Source organism: Pan troglodytes, chromosome 15, assembly GCF_028858775.2.
Source record: "Pan troglodytes isolate AG18354 chromosome 15, NHGRI_mPanTro3-v2.0_pri, whole genome shotgun sequence".
In the NCBI taxonomy this organism is placed as follows: Eukaryota; Metazoa; Chordata; class Mammalia; order Primates; family Hominidae; genus Pan; species Pan troglodytes.
The window spans coordinates 45,922,593-45,943,705 of record NC_072413.2 but is presented as its reverse complement, the minus strand read 5'-3'; the positions used below and the strand labels follow the sequence as shown (position 1 = coordinate 45,943,705).

At 36.4% G+C, this 21,113-nt stretch overlaps 1 long non-coding RNA gene across 1 annotated transcript; it reads left to right on the top strand.

Annotated features, from left to right (window-relative positions):
* The first annotated feature begins 3,227 nt into the window (after window positions 1-3,227).
* On the top strand, window positions 3,228-20,593 carry LOC129136980 (uncharacterized). The gene is made up of 3 exons (XR_008539001.2): window positions 3,228-3,327; window positions 4,112-4,225; window positions 18,044-20,593. It is a non-coding gene; the product is annotated as an uncharacterized LOC129136980 (long non-coding RNA).
* The last annotated feature ends 520 nt before the right edge of the window (window positions 20,594-21,113 follow it).

Sequence of the window (21,113 nt, the reverse complement as noted above, 5' to 3'; positions counted from 1 at the left end):
GATGTGCTGCTGGATTCGGTTTGCCAGTATTTTATTGAGGATTTTTGCATCAATGTTCATCAAGGATATTGGTCTAAAATTCTCTTTTTTGGTTGTGTCTCTGCCCGGCTTTGGTATCAGAATGATGCTGGCCTCATAAAATGAGTTAGGGAGGATTCCCTCTTTTTCTATTGATTGGAATAGTTTCAGAAGGAATGGTAGCAGTTCCTCCTTGTACCTCTGGTAGAATTCGGCTGTGAATCCATCTGGTCCTGGACTCTTTTTGGTTGGTAAGCTATTGATTATGGCCACAATTTCAGATCCTGTTATTGGTCTATTCAGAGATTCAACTTCTTCCTGGTTTAGTCTTGGGAGAGTGTATGTGTCGAGGAATTTATCCATTTCTTCTAGATTTTCTAGTTTATTTGCATAGAGGTGTTTGTAGTATTCTCTGATGGTAGTTTGAATTTCCGTGGAATCGGTGGTGATATCCCCTTTATCATTTTTTATTGTGTCTATTTGATTCTTCTCTCTTTTTTTCTTTATTAGTCTTGCTAGCGGTCTATCAATTTTGTTGATCCTTGCTCATCAATTTTGTTGATCCTTTCAAAAAACCAGCTCCTGGATTCATTAATTTTTTGAAGGGTTTTTTGTGTCTCTATTTCCTTGAGTTCTCCTCTGATTTTAGTTATTTCTTGCCTTCTGCTAGCTTTTGAATGTGTTTGCTCTTGCTTTTCTATTCCTTTTAATTGTGATGTTAGGGTGTCACTTTTGGATCTTTCCTGCTTTCTCTTGTGGGCATTTAGTGCTATAAATTTCCCTCTACACACTGCTTTGAATGCGTCCCGGAGATTCTGGTATGTTTTGTCTTTTTTCTCATTGGTTTCAAACAACATCTTTATTTCTGCCTTCATTTTGTTATGTACCCAGTAGTCATTCAGGAGCAGGTTGTTCAGTTTCCATGTGGTTGAGTGGTTTTGAGTGAGATTCTTAATCCTGAGTTCTAGTTTGATTGCACTGTGGTCTGAGAGATAGTTTGTTATAATTTCTGTTCTTTTACATTTGCTGAGGAGAGCTTTACTTCCAAGTATGTGGTCAATTTTGGAATAGGTGTGGTGTGGTGCTGAAAAAAATGTATATTCTGTTGATTTGGGGTGGAGAGTTCTGTAGATGTCTATTAGGTCCGCTTGGTGCAGAGCTGAGTTCAATTCCTGGGTATCCTTGTTGACTTTCTGTCTCGTTGATCTGTCTAATGTTGACAGTGGGGTGTTAAAGTCTCCCATTATTAATGTGTGGGAGTCTAAGTCTCTTTGTAGGTCACTCAGGACTTGCTTTATGAATCTGGGTGCTCCTGTATTGGGTGCATATATATTTAGGATAGTTAGCTGTTCTTGCTGAATTGATTCCTTTACCATTATGTAATGGCCTTCTTTGTCTCTTTTGATCTTTGTTGCTTTAAAATCTGTTTTATCAGAGACTAGGATTGCAACCCCTGCCTTTTTTTGTTTTCCATTGGCTTGGTAGATCTTCCTCCATCCTTTTATTTTGAGCCTATGTGTGTCTCTGCACGTGAGATGGGTTTCCTGAATACAGCACACTGATGGGTCTTGACTCTTTATCCAATTTGCCTGTCTGTGTCTTTTAATTGGAGCATTTAGTCCATTTACATTTAAAGTTCATATTGTTATGTGTGAATTTGATCCTGTCATTATGATGTTAGCTGGTGATTTTGCTCGTTAGTCGATGCAGTTTCTTCCTAGTCTCGATGGTCTTTACATTTTGGCATGATTTTGCAGCGGCTGGTACCGGTTGTTCCTTTCCATGTTTAGTGCTTCCTCAGGAGCTCTTTAGGGCAGGCCTGGTGGTGACAAAATCTCTCAGCATTTGCTTGTCTGTAAAGTATTTTATTTCTCCTTCACTTATGAAGCTTAGTTTGGCTGGATATGAAATTCTGGGTTGAAAATTCTTTTCTTTAAGAATGTTGAATATTGGCCCCCACTCTCTTCTGGCTTGTAGGGTTTCTGCCGAGAGATCCGCTGTTCGTCTGATGGGCTTCCCTTTGAGGGTAACCCGACCTTTCTCTCTGGCTGCCCTTAACATGTTTTCCTTCATTTCAACTTTGGTGAATCTGACAATTATGTGTCTTGGAGTTGCTCTTCTGGAGGACTATCTTTGTGGCCTTCTCTGTATTTCCTGAATCTGAACGTTGGCCTGCCTTGCTAGATTGGGGAAGTTCTCCTGGATAATATCCTGCAGAGTGTTTTCCAGCTTGGTTCCATTCTCCCCATCACTTTCAGGTACACCAGTCAGACGTAGATTTGGTCTTTTCACATAGTCCCATATTTCTTGGAGGCTTTGCTCATTTCTTTTTATTCTTTTTTCTCTAAGCTTCCCTTCTCGCTTCATTTCATTCATTTCATCTTCCATTGCTGATACCCTTTCTTCCAGTTGATCGCATCGGCTCCTAAGGCTTCTGCATTCTTCACGTAGTTCTCGAGCCTTGGTTTTCAGCTCCATCAGCTCCTTTAAGCACTTGTCTGTATTGGTTATTCTAGTTATACATTCTTCTAAATTTTTTTCAAAGTTTTCAACTTCTTTGCCTTTGGTTTGAATGTCCTCTGGTAGCTCAGAGTAATTTGATCGTCTGAAGCCTTCTTCTCTCAGCTCGTCAAAGTCATTCTCCATCCAGCTTTGTTCTGTTGCTGGTGAGGAACTGTGTTCCTTTGGAGGAGGAGAGGCGCTCTGCGTTTTAGAGTTTCCAGTTTTTCCGTTGTGTTTTTTCCCCATCTTTGTGGTTTTATCTACTTTTGGTCTTTGATGATGGTGATGTACAGATAGGTTTTTGGTGTGGGTGTCCTTTCTGTTTGTTAGTTTTCCTTCTAACAGACAGGACCCTCAGCTGCAGGTCTGTTGGAATACCCTGCCGTGTGAGGTGTCAGTGTGCCCCTGCTGGGGGGTGCCTCCCAGTTAGGCTGCTCGGGGGTCAGGGGTCAGGGACCCACTTGAGGAGGCAGTCTGTTCCTTCTCAGATCTCCAGCTGCGTGCTGGGAGAACCACTGCTCTCTTCAAAGCTGTCAGACAGGGACCTTTAAGTCTGCAGAGGTTACTGCTGTCTTTTTGTTTGTCTGTGCCCTGCCCCCAGAGGTGGAGCCTACAGAGGCAGGCAGGCCTCCTTGAGCTGTGGTGGGCTCCGCCCAGTTGGAGCTTCCCAGCTGCTTTGTTTACCTAATCAAGCCTGGGCAATGGCGGGCGCTCCTCCCCCAGCCTGGCTGCCGCCTTGCAGTTTGATCTCAGACTGCTGTGCTAGCAATCAGCGAGACTCCGTGGGTGTAGGACCATCCAAGCCAGGTGCGGGATACAATCTCGTGGTGCGCCGTTTTTTAAGCCCGTCGGAAAAGCGCAGTATTCAGGTGGGAGTGACCCGATTTTCCAGGTGCCGTCTGTCACCCCTTTCTTTGACTCGGAAAGGGAACTCCCTGACCCCTTGTGCTTCCCAGGTGAGGCAATGCCTCGCCCTGCTTCGGGTCGCGCAGGGTGCGCGCACCCACTGACCTGCGCCCACTGTCTGGCACTCCCTAGTGAGATGAACCCGGTACCTCAGATGGAAATGCAGAAATCACCGTCTTCTGCGTCGCTCACGCTGGGAGCTGTAGACCGGAGCTGTTCCTATTCGGCCATGTTGGCTCCTCCTTCATAAATTTTTAAATGTTATTGTGACATTAGTATATTAAATGCTGCTTGCAGAAATATAATTTAAATGTTTTTAATACATGATAATGTATATTTCTAGTTTGAACTAGTAATTTAATTTTTGTGACTTCACTAGAGCAATAGATCTAAAATATTAAAAGTTAAATGATAATGTTATCTGGTCTATACTATTCAAATTACTTTGCTATTTATTCATATTAACTTTATGATACAATATGTCACTCTTTATCAATATTCCATGTGCTTCTGAGAAAGATGTGCCTTTTTTGGGGGAAATAGAGAATTCTATATATGTTGTCCTGTCAAATGTATTGATGTGTTACTTCCTCCATACATTAATTTTTATCATTTTGATCACTTGATTTCTGAGGAGGTATATTAAACTTTTCTATTTTTGTTTTATTTGTTTTGTTTTGTACAGACAGGGCCTCATTATGTTGCCCAGGCTGGTTTTGAACTCCTGGGCTCAAGTGATCCTCCCACGTAGGCCTCCCAAAGTGCTGAGATTATAGACATGAGCCACCACACCTGGCAGGTACTATAATTTTGTAAAAAATTCTTATACTTCGTAAACAGTTTCTTCAAATGTATCTCATAACTTTGTTGGTAGTACTAAAATTTTTTTTTTGTCTCTCGTTTCTCCCTTTAATTTTTTGCCTTGACTTCTCCTCAGTCTGCCGTATTGTTATATTTCTATTTTTGTCATTCATTTAGTATGCTTTTTATCCCTTCATAGTCAATATTCTTTTCTAATTTTGTTTTATTGGGGCCCTCATCAATTGCCTTTATTTGTTTCTCTGTTGTTGTTGTTGCAAGCTTGTTGGTTTTTACTGATATAATCATGTCTACTTTTTAATAGGTGAGTTTGAGGTATTTACACATACCATGATTTGTGATATACTTTAATACATGTTACCATTTTATTGTTTTCTATACCACAGGCTTTCTTTTCATGGGTTTTCTCATTCTTGTGTCTTCTTACGCAAGTCATGTTAACTTTTTGTTCTATTACTCTACTTTCTAATATTTTAGAAGCTGTGTTTTTAATATCTATTTCCCTAATTATCCTTAAAAATATTAACATTACGGGGTCAATGAGTGTCTGATTTTTCTATTCAGAACTAGACCAAGGCTTAACATTCTTTCCATGCTCCCCGCCTTTTTCCGCTTCTCCACCTCCGATAATGATGCTATATAAATGTGGTATTAAAACTATTATTATGTTTTTATAATCACTATTTAACTTGATTTAATTGATATTAATAATTTATAATTGTTTATTTTATACCATATTAATATTGATTCATTTTAATATTTAATACTTAAATATTTATTGGCATTTATCTTCATTTTGTAATTCTTCTAGATTAAGTATGGTAAATTTTCTGATAATTTAAATGTCCAAAAGTGTCTTTATTTTGACCTCACATTTAATAGTAGAGTGAGTACATAATTTTATTTTTAAAACTAGTTTTGTTCATAACTTTGGCAATATCTTACAACATATATTTTCTCTTTGGAAGCATTTAAGATAGTCTCATCACACCTTATATGTTCTGATATTTCTCCAGAGACTGTACTGATTTTTTTAATGTTACTTATAACTTAGGAGGATTCTTCTAGTTTGAGGATGTGACATTATTTAGTTTTGAACACTTTCCCTCGATTGTTTCCTTGAGGTTTACCTTATGTTCATTTCTTGTTTTGTCTTTTGAAAGTTCTATTTGCTGGATATTGTCATTTCTAGAATTATCTCTCAGGCTCTTGACTTTCCTTCCATGTTTTCTATTTACTTTTCTCATTGTTGGCACTTGGAAAGAATTTTTCCTGTTGACATAACTGCTAATTAATTTCCTCTTCAGTTATGCCAGTTGTGCTAGTGAGCTCTTTATTTTGCTGCTGCTGCTGCTGCTGTCGCTGTTTAATTAGAGAAAATGTGAATCATGAGACAGACATGATTAAGCCACTGGAAAAAATTATGAGACCCCTATAATCCAATTCAGGAGAAGGACACAGAGAATTTCCCAAGATAACAGCAGAAAAATTTCCCAGGATAATAGGTGTGCAACATACCCCAGAGAAAGTAATTCAGATAGAAGAATTGAGATTCCCAAAGGAAAAGTTTCCAAGAGGGAAAAAAATGAACATTTATTGTTATGGATTAAATTGTGTCCCCTCCCCACTCTCAAAGAAAAATATGCTGAAGTCCTAACCCTCAGCACCTCAAAATGTGACCTTATTTAGAAATAGAGTTGTTGCATATGTAGTTAAGTTGAGGTCATACTGAAGTAGGGTGGGCCCTTAATCCAATATGACAAGTGTCATTATACGAAGAAAAGAGACACAGACACAGGAGTGGCAGGTTTGGGGGAGAATGCCCTGTGATGAAGGAGGTAAAGTTTGAAGTGCTGCAGCTGCAAGCCAAGGAATGAACACAAACCCCTAGAAGCTAGGAGGAGGCAAGGAAGGATTCTCTCCTGTTGTTTTTTCTTTATAAATTTCTGTTTTAAGTTCAGGGGTACATGTACAGGATGTGCAGGTTTTTGCATGGTTAAACTTGTGTCATGGAGATTTGTTGTACAGATTATTTCATCACTCAGGTATTAAGCCTAGTACACATTAGTTATTTTTCCTGATCCTCTCCCTCCTTCCACCCTTCACCCTCCAATATGCCCCAGTGTGTGTTGTTCCCCTCTATATGTCCATGTGTTTTCCTCATTTAGTTCCCATTTATAAGTAAGAACATGCAATATTTGGTTTTCTGTTCCCTTGTTAGTTTGCTAAAGATAATTACCTCCAGCTCCATCCATGTCACTGCAAAGGATATGATCTCATTTTTATGGCTGCATAGTATTCCATGGTATATATATATCACATTGTCTTTGTCCTGTTTATAATGAGTATTTATGTTGATTCCATGATTTTGCGGAGTATTTGGGTTTATTCCATGTCTTTGCTATTGTGAATAGTGCTGAAATGAACATACATGTACATGTGTTTTTATAATAGAACTATTTCTATTTCTTTGGGTATATACCCACTAATGGGATTGCTGGGTCAAACAGTATTTCTGTCTTTAGGTCTTAGGAATCGCCACACTGTCTTCCCCAATGGTTGAACTAATTTACACTCCCACCAACAGGGCATAAGCATTCCTTTTTCTCCACAAGCTCATTAGCAACTGTTATTTTTTGACTTTTTAATAATAGCCATTCTGACTGGCATGAGACAGTATCTCATTGTGGTTTTGGCTTGCATTTCTCTAATAATCAATGATGTTGAGCTTTTTCGATATGCTTGTTGGCCATGTGTATGTCTTCTTTTGAGAAGTGTCTGTTCATGTCCTTTGTCCACTTTTTAATGGGGTTGTTTGCTTTTTCTTTTAAATTTGTTTAAGTTGCTTATATTAGATCCAGGTATTGACCTTAGTTTGCAATTTTTCTTCCCATTCTGTAGGTTGTCTGCTCATTCTGTTGATAGTTTCCTTTGCAGTGCAGAAGCTCTGTAGTTTAATTAGATACAATTTGTCAGTTTTTGCCTTTGCTGCAATTTATTTTGGCATCTTCATCACAAAATTTTTGCCTATGCCTATGTCCTGAATGGTATTGCCTAGGTTGTCTTCCAGGGTTTTTACAGTTTGGGGTTTTATATTTAAGTCTTTAATCCATCTTGAGTTAGTTTTTGTATATGGTGTAAGGAAGGGGTCCAATTTCAATTTTCTGCATATGGCTAGCCAGTTTTCCAAGCATCATTTATTGAATGGTGAATCTTTTTCCCATTGCTTATTTTTGTCAGGTTTTTTGAAGATCAGATAGTTGTAGGTGTATGGCCTTATTTCTGGGCTGTCTAGTCTGTTACATTGGTCTGTGTGTCTGTTTTTGTACCAGTACCATGCTGTTTTGGTTACTGTAGCCCTCCCTACAGGTTTTAGAGGGAGCATGGCCCTGAGGAAGGAATGCTTGCTTTTGAATTTCTGGCCTCCAGAACTGTGAGACAATACATTTCTGTTATTTTAAGCCACCTAGTTTGAGGTAACATTGTTATGGCTGACCTAAAAAATTAATACATCCATCAATTTTCACTGGGTGCAAAGATATTGACTAAATTATAAAACAAGGCAAGTATTAGCTAAACCAAAAAGTATTAAAGAGACATAATTGCAGCACACTAAAGTGTTCAGCTATGAGTAATATTTGAGCAAACATGATAGTATAGGCATTCAATATTGACTTTACTAAAATTTAATATAACTGTAGAAGTATAATGGGAAAATAAAAGTAGAAAGAATGACATCAAAGATCTAGATACTTATCTACCATCACAGAAAGTCAATATTCTTTTCCAAAATTGATGAATCAAAAGATAACAGTATATGTTATTCAGATATATGGAAATATGAAAATAAAAAGCTGAGTCTATGCTGCAGATGAGAGGTGAGCCTCTGGAATAGTGAAAAGGCATCACTAGAACATTCTTGACTTTTTTGTTTTAAATATTTTATTTCCATTAATTTAGAAAATGCTGTTCATATATTGCTTATATTGCTTGATAAAAGTAAAGCAAAGATATAAAAATTTACTGCCTATGCAATAAAAAGTAAACATACAAAGAATGTTTAGACTCTCAGAAATTAAAAAGATGACAATATCCTTAACAGAATAAAAGATACGAGATAAAATCTCAAAACTCTCCCAAAAGTTAAAATAATATTTGAAAATACAAAATTAAATAATTAAAAACACATACGATTATTTTTTAAAGTTCATCATATCAATTCCAGAAAAATATAAAACAGATAAAAGGTACAGAAATAGATAACTAAAGATACCATAGAAGTCAAAATATACAAAGTCTTCTTTTGAACTCTTTCTCTTTTCAGGTCAGTCTCCTGAAAGCCTTCATCCTCTCATATACAACTCTATAATCCAGTCTCACTGGGTTTGTTTGTTTTTTGTTTTCATTTCTAAAACTCTCTTGCTCTTTTTCACATCTGGATGTTCTCTTATGCCCTTTTCTGTACACGGAATTTAATCTTTGATTTTGTTTATATGTCAGTTTTGATGCCTCTTCTTTCTGGAAACTTTCACTAGTGCCTTCCTACTTGTCTTCTGGGTAAGGTTTCCTCTGGGCACTCTTATAACTCTAATACCCATATTTGAGCACTTATTAAGCTCCCAATATTATATAAATATGTATTTCAACATTTTCATTTTCATCATGTTAGTCCCAAACCTATAGGTTCTTTGTGTTATACAAATAAAGAGTAATCTACATTATTAGGGAAACTTGAATGTATATGTGATTTCTGTCTAATGTTTATTGTTTAAAGGTAGACTATATTATTACAAAATAGCATCAGCCAGATGATAGTATTGTTAGACATTTATAGGTCTTTTTTACAGAACTGCCGTGAGCTATTTTTTCCATGCCATTCCTTAATTTTCAAATCAGTAGTCCAAGACCATTTGTTTGAAAATTATTCAGACATTCTATTTTCTAAATTTAAAACTATAATACTCATGTACAATTACTGAGAAAAAATATTAGAAGTGATAATATCACATATAGCTGAATCACATTCAGTATTGTTCTTCAATTCATAGCATAAAATAACATTTTTAATTTTTAGTCTATATCTAATGCATTTTTATTAATTATTCAAAGACTATGCCAAATAACCTAAGAAATACATTCAAGAATCATAATTACTATTTTCCTATTGCCTGATAATGATGAATATCATATACATATGTTTATTAATTTCTTTGAACAAAAGTAATGTAACAAAAATAATATTTTATTTTTGCATTTCTGTGAAAGCTTTGTAAGTCTGGTAAATCAGATTTAAATTCAGCGCAAATTCTTAGAATGTCTGCTTGCCAGCTGGGAATGGAACTGCTGGGGATTCTGCAGGCATACTGAAGGATTGATACAATGATAAAGTGCTCTGAAGATCTCCAAAAATATTCTTGGATGAAAATAAAAAGAAAAAGATAACCAAATGATACCTGTTTTAAAAAAAAAAAAAAAACAGCATTGAGATTGCATTTACATCCAAGCAAGTAAAATGTACCCCAATTATTTGTTATTCTTTTGCATAACTAATTCAATAGTTGAGAAACAACTCAAAAGTCTAAAGACCCAGAACTCCTTGTTTATCAGAGTTCTTTTTATTTGTTTGTTTTGTTTTTTTGAGACAGAGTTTCGCTGTGTCCCCCAGGCTAGAGTGCAGTGGCGCGATCTCAGCTCACTGCAAGCTCTGCCTCCCGGGTTCACGCCATTCTCCTGCCTCAGCCTCTCAAGTAGCTGGGACTATAAGCGCCCGCCACCACGCCTGGCTAATTTTTTGTATTTTTAGTAGAGACGGGGTTTCACCGTGTTAGCCAGGATGGTCTCGATCTCCTTACCTCGTGATCCACCCGCCTCGGCCTCCCAAAGTGCTGGGATTACAGGCGTGAGCCACGGCGCCCGGCCCATCAGAGATTTTTAATCACTATCTCTATTTCCCTTACTAGTCTGCCAATTTTTTGCTCAACACTCAAATGTATCCGTAACATGGATAGCATTTTAAGAAAAAATACCTCAAACAATGAATATATTTTTGATGATTTCCTTTTAAAGTATGTTGTTTATTTTTTAAAAGTTTTAATTATTATGAATACATAATAGTTGTACATATTTATGGGGTATATGTGGTATTTTGATACAAGTATATAATGTGTAAGAATCAAATCAGAGTATTTGGGGTATCCACTACCTTATGCATTCATCAATTGTATTATGATAGGGACATTCCAATTCCATTCTTTTAGTTATTTTGAAATATACAATAAATTATTGTTAACTATAGTCACTTATTGTGCTACCAAATACTAGATCTTATTCCTTCTATCTAACTGTATTTCTTTTTTAACCATTACCATCTCCTCTTTATCTCCCTCTCCTCATTACTGTTCCAGGCTTTTGGCAACCATCATTTTACTGTCTATCTCCATGAGTCCATTTTTTTTTCTGTTAGCTCTCACATATGAATGAGAACATGCAAAATTTTCCTTTCTGTGCCTGGCTTATTTCACTTAACATAATGTCCTTCAGTTTCATCCATGTTGTTGCAGATTACAAGATTTCATTCTTTTTTACGGCTGAATAGTAATTAATTATGTATATGTACCACATTTTGTTTTTTTCTTTTTTCTTTTTTTATTATTATTATTTTCGGTGGCACAGGTGATTTTGGTCACATGGATGAGTTTTTTAGTAGTGAATTCTGTGATTTTAGTGCGCCTGTCACCTGAGTAGCGTACACTGTACCCAATATGTTGTCTTTTATACCTCACCCCCTTCTCAACCTCCCCTCAACTGAGTCCCTACAGTCCATTATATCATTCTGTATGTTTTTGCATCCTCATAGCTTAGCTCCCACTTATAAGTGAGAACATGACAGTATTTGGTTTTCCATTCCTGAGTTACTTCACTTAGAATAATGTCCTCCAGTTCCGTCTATGTTGTTGCAAATGACAGGATTTCATTCTTTTATGGCCAAGTAATATTTCACTGTGTCTATGTACCATATTTTTCTTCAATTTTTATTTTAGATTCAGGGTTTACATTTGCAGGTTTGTTACCTGGGTATATTGCATGATACCGAAGTTTGAGAATGAATGAGTACCATCACCCAGGTACTGAGCATAGTACTCAATAGCTGATTTTTCAACCCTTGCCCCTTTTCCTTCCTTCCCCATCTAGTAGTCTCTAGTTTCTATTGTTGCTGTCTTTATGTCTCTGAGTACCCAAAGTTTAACTCCTACTTATAAGTGAGAACATGTGTGTACCAGATTTTTTTGGATTCATTCATCTGTTATTGGACACTTAGGTTGCTTTCATATCTTGACTATTGTAAATAGTGCTGCAATACACATGGAAGTGCAGATATATATTCAATATACTGATTTTCTTTATTTTGGCTATATACCCAGAAGTGGGATAACTGGATCAAATGGTAGTTCTATTTTTAGTTCACTGAGGAAGCGCCATGCTGTTCTCCATAGTGGTTATACTAATTTATATTCCCACCAACAGTGTATGAGGGTTCCCTTTTCTCCACATCCTCACCAGCATTTGTTTTTGCTTATCTTTTGGATAAAAGCCATTTTAACTGGGGTGAGATGGTACCTCATTGTAGTTTTTATTTGAATTTCTCTGATGACTAGTAATGTTGAGTATTTTTTTACATACTTGTTAGCCATTTGTATGTCTTATTTTGAGAAATATCTATTCAGATATTTTGCCCATTTATAAAGTGGATTTTTTGGGTTTTTCTTCCTTATTGAGTTGTTTGAGCTTCTTATATATTGTGGTCATTAATCTCGTCAGATGGGTAGTTTGCAAATATTTTCTCCCATTCTGTAAGTTATCTCATTCTTTTGTTGATTGTTGTATTTGCCAAAAAGCAGAAACTTTTTAACTTGATGTGATCCCATTTTACCATTTTTGCTTTGGTTCCCTGTTTTTGAGGTCCTATTTAAGAAATACTTTGCCCAGCCCAATGTTCTGGAGAGTTTCCACAATTATTTCTTTCAGTTATTTCATAGTTTAAACTCTTAGATTTCAGTTTTTAATCCATTTTCGTTGGATTTTTGTATATGGTGAGAGATAGGAGTCTAGTTTCATTCTTCTGCATATGGAAATCCAGTTTTCCCAGCACTCTTTATTGAAAAGACTGTCTTTTGGCATGTTCTTGGTGCCTTTGTCAAAAATGAGTTCACTGGAGATGGATGGATTTATTTCTGAGTTCTCTATTCTGCTCCATAGGTCTATGTGTCTGCTTTTATGCCTATACCATGCTGTTTGTGTTACTATAACTTTGTAGTATAATGTGAAGTCAGGTAATGTGATGCCTCCGGTTTTTTTGCTCAGGATTACTTTGGCTATTCTGTCTCTTTTGTGGTTCCACATAAATTTTATGATTACTTTTTCCATTTCTGTGATGAATTTGATTGTTATTTTGTTGGGACTGCAATGAATCTGTAGAACTTTTTGAACAGTGTGTACCTTTTTTTCAGATAGTGTGCATATTTTAACAATATTAATTCTTTCAGTTCATGAACATAGAATGTCTTACCATTTGGTCTCTTCCATTTCTTTCATGAGTATTTTAGAGTTTTCATTGTAGAGATCTTTCCCTTCTTTAGAAAAGTTTATTTTTAGGAATTTCATTTTATTTTCAGCTAGTGTAAATGGGATTACTTTCTTGGTTTTGTTTTCAGATTGTAAACTGTTGGCATGTATAAATACAACATTTTTTTGTATGTTGATTTTGTGTTCCTCAACTTTACTGGATTTCTGTCAGAAGATGCAAGAGTTTATTCATACTAGTCATGAAATTAGTTTTCTATAAATTTATGGGTAAATGTTAATGAACTAAATGTACACATTTACTATTATTACCTTCTAAATATATTATTAAATAGTTTGTGTTTTGAATATATTCAAGTGACATTTGTTTCCAGGATAAGACACACATATTCAACACTTCTTAGGCTATGCTTTTAATCAATTGCTACTAATCTGTGGCCAAAAAATCTAAAATCTACACTCCCTTATATGCTTATAAATACTGTGGACCACAATTAATACTGTGTTATTTCCCCAATTTAAATTGAAATGTAGCAAATAATTTTATAAGCTATCTCTCTTCAGGAAATTCTGCCTTTAAAAAGTCACATTAAATCTTATATATTTTTAGATTACCAGGCCTATTTATTGCTCCGTTACTGCCATCTTTTTATCTTATGGGGTAAAAAAAAATCACACACAAAAAAATGTGGATTCTTAAATGTGCTGCTGGCCCTTGTATATTTATCTGAAAGGTAGGGGAAAGTACAAATTGACTACTTAAATGAGCCACTTGGGAAAGCAACAGGGACTAACCTCAAATAATAAGAGGTCAAATCCTGTCAAGGAAATGTGTTTGCTATCCAATGTTTTTTAAAACTCACTTAAAAAACTGCCTGTTAGATTGGGAAGCATGCTAAGTGCGAGAGCTGCTGTGAGAGGCACAGACAGTGGTGAACTATAATTTCAACTAAATCTGTGTATGAAAGAAAACTGACACTACAACCCATATCCTTTGCCCTCAGAGGTTACAACATTTAAAAAGCACTTGAGATGTTCAGTGCAACATTTATATCAGTAAGAAATGTTAAATTGTTGAATAACTCGATTTTCTTATTGCTGTGGGAATTTAGTTAAATGCCCATTAATTCTCAAGATTTTGCGTGTGTGTGTGTGTGTGTGTGTGTGTGTGTGTTGGAGTTTCACTCTTGTTGCCCAGGCTGGAGTGCAATGGCACGATCTCTGCTCACTGCAACCTCCCCCTAGCAGGTTCAAGCAATTCTCGTGCCTCAGCCTCCCGAGTAGCTGGGATTACAGGCACGCATCACCATGCCTGGCTAACTTTTTGTGTTTTTAGTAGAGACAGGGTTTCACCCTGTTACCCAGGATGATCTCGATCTCCTGACCTCAGGTGATCCACCCACCTTGGCCTCCCGAAGTGCTGGGATTACAGGCGTGAGCCACCATGCCCAGCTGTCTGAGTTTTTAAAAAGCCTCAAACTTAAAACTCATATCCACTTACATTCCCTGGTTAATTAATCTACAGTTAGGATAGCATTTCTCATTTTGCAAAGTCATCATTTCCACAAATTTTACTTTCTTCAAAATCTATAATGTTTTACCTTTAAAAAAAAATCCTTAGCATTTGTGTACATGAGAGCAATGTAATTTTAGGGCTGAGATCTCAACTGCAGCCAGTTGTGCCATTTTCTCCTCTGTGGACATTCATGTATATAACATGTCAGTGGGCTGTATTTAGGATGACATACACTATCAGATAGATTTTCAATATTATTTTGTTCTTTATTCAGTTGTTTTGTTAATATTGATATTAATCAAGTTTTCTTCAAGCATAAATGCCTTTAGCAAAATGCAATTGGCAGATCATTGGGCTACAAACTCTCAATGATAATCCATATTTTATAAAGGTTATATATTGATCATACACATCAAGAATCAGAATGTGCTGGTTGAACCTAGTTCTTTTTTTTTACTGTGCTGTGCAAATTATGAGTAGCCCACATGTTCAGGCCTCACCAATCTAAATAAATATAAAGTCACGTTTTCATATTACAGAAGCTTGTGTTCCCTCCTCATAATTGCTGCATCTCAAACTTCTCAGCAAAACAGAATGCTCCCAAGTTATTACTGAGAGTTCACAAAAGAGAGTGTCACTTGTTCTTACAATGTAGTATGCCTTCTATATTTGCAACACAGGGTCTTCCTTTGTTGCTACTCCAGCTACACCTGCCCAGTGTCGCTTCAATCACTTGAAAGGGATGGGCTATTTCCACCTGGCAGTGGAATTTCTTAAGAGACAAGCAATGTGCTTGTCCAGCATATTCTCCCTGATACTCCAATATTCCCACTCTCTGTGCAGTGCCGGGTTCTGAGTGTAAACAGAGAGAATGGCTGTCTTCTCAACTCTGAGCTAAAATTATTCATCCGTTCCTCAAATCAACAGTACTTAGGCCCAAAGTTTCAAAAAGTTTCTCATGAAAGTAATTTTTCCTGCATCTCCCCTCAGCTGCTCAAATCCTGCAAGTAACTCTCAAAAGTAAAAATCAATAATGAAAACCACTCATTACAAAAATAACCTCTCTTATTCAAGCACACAGAAAAACATATTTATCCTGCTTCCTCACTCCAGCCCACAAGCAAATAAAGCAAACTTCTTCAGGAATATAACTCCAGCACATCTTCACCAACCAATATATGTTACCTTCTAGTATACAAATTAACTTCTGGTTAACTTCTTCCCTGACAACTGACTACATCCCAAGCCCATTAAGATGATTTGCCAAAAATGAAGAAGCATCCTGCACCAATTGAAACAGTTCCATTAGCTATGACTATGTCCCAGAGCAGAAGTCTGCCAAACACATATTTGCCCTTGAATTAGATATAATAAAACACCAGTTCTAGTCATTTGTTGTAAATGGTTGTGTTGGAATGCAATATACCTAACAACTTGATTATTTTCTGGAGGATGGTACTAAAGAAATAAAATAGTATTCATCAAATATTTAAGCATGTGCCAAACACTATTCTAAGGATTTCACAATATTAAGAAAAATTCTAAGCAAAATGGAAATGAGTATATACAGAACCCTAAATTCAAAAGGTATGAGAAATTAGAAGTATTGTCAGCATGCCAGAAGCAAGAACAACACAAATAGAGTAACTACAGAAACCAACAGAAAAACCACATGCAAGTGAACTTGTGGTTGTTGTCCCTAACTCAACTGCACCATCGGCAAATGTGCTACGCCTTGTATAGACTATGGACTATTCGCGATTTTTTTTTTTTTTTTTTTTTTTTTTACTTAATAAATGTCATACCAGCCCCCTTCCTCAAAGCACCATCTCTCAGAGCTTAACTATGAAACACTGTTTTCAGTTTGTTCCACAGCACTCTCTGATGCTCTGTTCTTGCTATGATCTTTTTGTTTTTGCATCTGTTTCTGTTTTTTAAAAGAGATAGAGTCTGGCTCCGTTTCCCAAGCTGGAGGACAGAGTGCAGTGGTGCAGTCCTAGCTCACTGCAACCTGGAACTTCTGGTCTGAAGCCATCCTCGCATCTTAGCCCCCTGAATAACTGGGACTACAGGGACATGCCACCACACCTTGCCCAGCTAATTTTTTAAAAGTCCCCTTTCTCTGTTTCATTTTATATTGGTCTTGTTGTCGTTTTCAATTTTATTAACGTTTACTTCTACGATGTCTAATTTACCACTTATATGTCCAGCATATATTTTACTTCTCCCATTGTAGTTTTTATCTTTAAAAGTTCAGTTTGGGTTGCATTTATTTATTTATTTAATTTAGGGACAGAGTCTCGCTCTGTGGCCCAGGTTGTAGTGCAGTGGCAAACAGCTCACTATAACCACAACCTCCTGGGTTCAAGCAATGTTTCCCCCTCAGCCTCCCAAGTAGCACACCCACCAGGCCTGGTTCATTTTTAAATTTTTTATAGAGATGGAGTCTCACCATGTTGCTCAGGCTGGCACTGAACTCCTGGGCTCAAGTGATCCTCCTGTCTAGGCCTCCCAAAGTGCTGGGATTACAGGTGTAAGCCACTGCGCCTGGCTTGGGTTGCTTTTAAATCTCCCCTTTCTCTACTTAACAGGTTCAAATCATTCCCCAAATTTCTTAAACATATGGAATGCAAGTATATGAACTATTTTAATGACGTTTGCTACTAATTTTATCATTGTTAATTGATTTTAATTGACTAAATTTTCTTCATGTGAGGGGTCATAATTTTCCTTTTTTGGGGGAGGGGGGCTGCCTGTAACTTTATTGAATGGTAGACATTGTAAATGTTGCTTTGTTAGGTGATGGGTTTTTTTTTTGTATTTCTTTAAGTATGTTTTATTCTTATCCTGAGATATTTTAAATTAGTTGAAAACAGTATAATCTTTTGGGATCTTGGTCTTAAACTTTGTTGGGTGGGACCATAGTAACATTTATTTGAGGCTTAATTTTTCTCCACTATTGAACATGCTACTAAATATCCTATCAATTTTGAAGTTTTCCACTATGATTTGTGAGAAAATGAACTATTTCTGGCCAAGTGTGAGCTCTGGGGATTTTCTTCCTTCTAATCCTTTCTGAACTCTATTCCAGGTTTGTTAGTTTCCTCATCCACATCCTGATTAGTGCTCAACAGAATACTCATGAGATAGTTGCATCTTTGGAGTTCTCTCTCTGTGTAACTCTCTCATCACTGATACTCTGCCCTGGAAACTCTGGCCATCTTGGCCTTCTTAGACCCCCAGTTCTGTTTTTTGTACTCATGTAGAGTAGCAGACTCCATCTTGCTTTTTTACTCAGTGCCACAAGCTAGTATCTCTCTCTAGGTAGTAAACTGGGGATATTGTAGGGCTCATCTACCTGTTTTCCTTTTTTTAGAGATCATGGTTCTTTGCTGTGATATCCATTGTCTTGAAAAGCATTGACTCATGTATTTGTATTGTTTTTGAAAATTGTTTTAGGCAGTTTTATGGACAAATTTAGTGTCTCCCCAAAATACATATGTCAAAGCCCTAACCACCACTGTGGCTATATTTGGACATGGGGCCTCTAAGGAAGTAATGAAGGTTAAATGAAGGCCTAAACATGGGGTTCTGATCTGAAAGGATTGGAGTGTTTGTGAGGAGAGACATCAGAGTATATATATTCTTTATCTCTCTCTCTTGCCTCCCTTCCTCTTCCTTTGTCTCCCTACCCATACACAGGAAAGGCCACTCACTTGAGAATACAGTAAGAAGGCAGCCATTTGCAAGCAAGAAAGATGGCCCTCACCAGAAAATGAATCTGCTGGCCCCTTGATCTTGGACTTCTGACCTCCAGAACTGGGAGAAAATAAGCCAAGACACAAATTTCAGTGATACAGAGAACATAGAAGTGAAAGCATGGAGCTAATATCAGCAAAGTCCAGTAATATTAATACTAGTAACATTTATAAAGTATTTACTCATGTGTTAGCTACACGTGTGATAAGTACATCATAAGCTAAGTGTTTCTTTTCAGGATTATGTAGAAAAGCTCAGAACTCCTAATCAGAAAACCAACTCTCTCTAGACCTCTAACCCATTATAGAAAGTAGTGAGGAGGGTTCTTGAGAACTCTGGGTGCTTCAGTGACCTAGCAAGAACTTCATGCTTGCTTGTATTTCTCCTTCTTAACACCAAAATTCTGCCTTGTGACTTAGGAACTAACATCACTGGTCATCCATTTTCACCAAATAATTCCAATTTATTTAAAAGGCCAAGTGAACATATTAGAACTAAAAATAATATGGTTGGAATTGGGAAGTCAGCAAATGGAATTAACAGCAAATTGGATACAGCAAAGGAGTACATTTGAAATCAGATCAATAGAAAATATTCAAATAGCAGTAAAAAAGGGGAAAAATGGAAAATATGGAAAAATAATACAAGACATATAGAACATAGTAAAAGTTTTATATGTATGCACATAAAAAGAGAGGTAAAAGACAGTGGATCAGAAGAATTATATAAAGGAAAAACATCTGGAAATATTCCAAAAGTCATGAATAACATCAATCTGTAAAGTCAAGAAACTGAAAGTCCTGAGAATAAATGCTCAATAAAAGTCCCAAGAAAACCATTATAATAAGCATCCTAGTAAAACTGATGAAAACCGAAAGCAAAAAGAATATATAAAAGCAGGATGAGCACTAGGCTTAATACTTGGGTGATGAAATAAACTGTACAATAAACCCCCATAACACAAGTTTACCTATGTAACAAAGCTGCACTTGTACCCATGAGCTTAAAATAAAAATTAAAAATAAATAAATAAATAGAGATGGTGATGAAAAAAGAATATATTAAACCACAAATAAAATGGATATGTTCTCTTCAAAGAAGCGAGGATAAGAAATTTCTCAATAGAAATAATTGCAGACAAAAGCTAATGGAATGACATGTTTTAGTGGAGAAAGAAAATAATTGCCATTCTAAAAGTTTATAATAAAAACAATCTTCAAAACTGTATGTAAAATCTGCATGCTTATAGCAACACAATTTGCAATTGCAGAAATATGGAACCAACGTAAGTGCCCAACAACCAATTAGTGAATAAAGACAATGTAATATAAATAGACCATGGACTACTACTGAGACATAAAAAAGGAATGAAATAATGTTATTTGTGGCAATTTGGATGGTGCTGGAAGCCATTATTCTAAGTGAAGTAACTGAGGAATGAAAAACCAAATATTGTATTTTCTCACTTATAAGTGGGAGCTAAGATATAAGGATGCAAAGGCATAAGAATGATACAATTGACGTTGGGGACTCAGGAGGAAGGGTGGGAGGCAGGTGAGGGATAAAAGACTACAAGTTGGGTACAATGTACACTGCTCAGGTGATAGGTGTACCAGAATCTCAGAAATCACCACTAAAGAATTTATCCATGTAACCAAAAACCACCTGTACCCCAAAAACTATTAAAAAAATTTTAACTATATATGAAATAAATACAATTCCAGACAAATAAAAAGTGAAAGAATTTTTTCCAGAAAACTTGCATTTAAAAACAAACAAACAAAAACCCAGTAAAGTGAATTCTGCTGGCAGGAAGAAAGTGATCCAGAAGGAAACAAGAGAATGAAAGAAGAAAAGAGGAACATAGGTAATGATAAATGTGTGTGCAAACACAGATGAATACTGACTATAAAAACATCAATAAGCATGTATTCATTGCATATGTATGTGCATGTACATGTATTGCTTCCTGGTGACTCTCAAATATTGTCTTCAACTTTGACCTCTCATCTGAAATGAGCACCCATATATTAAACTTTTGTTTCAACGTCTCCTTTTTTAAGTCTAATGTACATCTCAAATTTAGTATGTTCAAAATTCAAATTGTGGCCTTCCCTCCTAAATGATTGCATTTTCCATAGTTGTCAATTTCTTGATGAATGGCCAGTTTAGTTTTCCAATTACTCAGGTAAAATATCTTTAAGTCAACTTTTACTCGTATAGTTTTTCGTAGATAGATATACTTTCAGCAAATTCTGTCTTCACACTATTGCCAGAACCAGATAACACCATCTCCACTGCAAACATTCTGATCCATCTTTCCCTTGGATTACCCCAATTGCCTCCTGAGTGGTATCCCTTCTCCCTTCCCTCCACACAGGTTATTCTCAAAACAGCAACTAGAGACATCCTTTTCAAAACCAAAATCAGACCTTGCCACTGTTCAAAATGATCCAGTAGATTCTATTGCATTCAGAATAGAAGTAAAGTTCTTTCAGTAGTAAACAAGGCTATCCTAAATATGCCTCCTGTTATCTATCTGACTCCGTCTCATACCTCTCTCTGCCTTTTGCTAACTCTGCCTCAGCCATAATGTTTTCCCTGCTTTTTCTCAAAATTCCAAGCCTGTGCCTCACGAAGAAACTTTGTAATTGCTATTTTCTCTACCTAGAATGCTCTTCTTCCAGGCATTTGCACCTTTTCTATTTCATCTCCCTCGCCTCCTTCAAATCTCTTCTCAGATATCTCCTTATTTATCAGGCCTTTCCTGACTACACAATTTTTAACATTAACCATACCCAGCACTCCCGATTTTTTTCCATATGGCACTTACCACCATCTGATAATCTATACATTTTACTTTTTTTGTCCATATTTTTTTTTTCCCAAATGAAAGCTAAGTAACATGAAGGCAGGTATTTGGCAGATATCTTATTTCAGTGAGTGCATCCACAGCATAGAAATAGCCAGAAACATTTAGACACCTAATCTTACTTGTTCAGAGGAACATGTA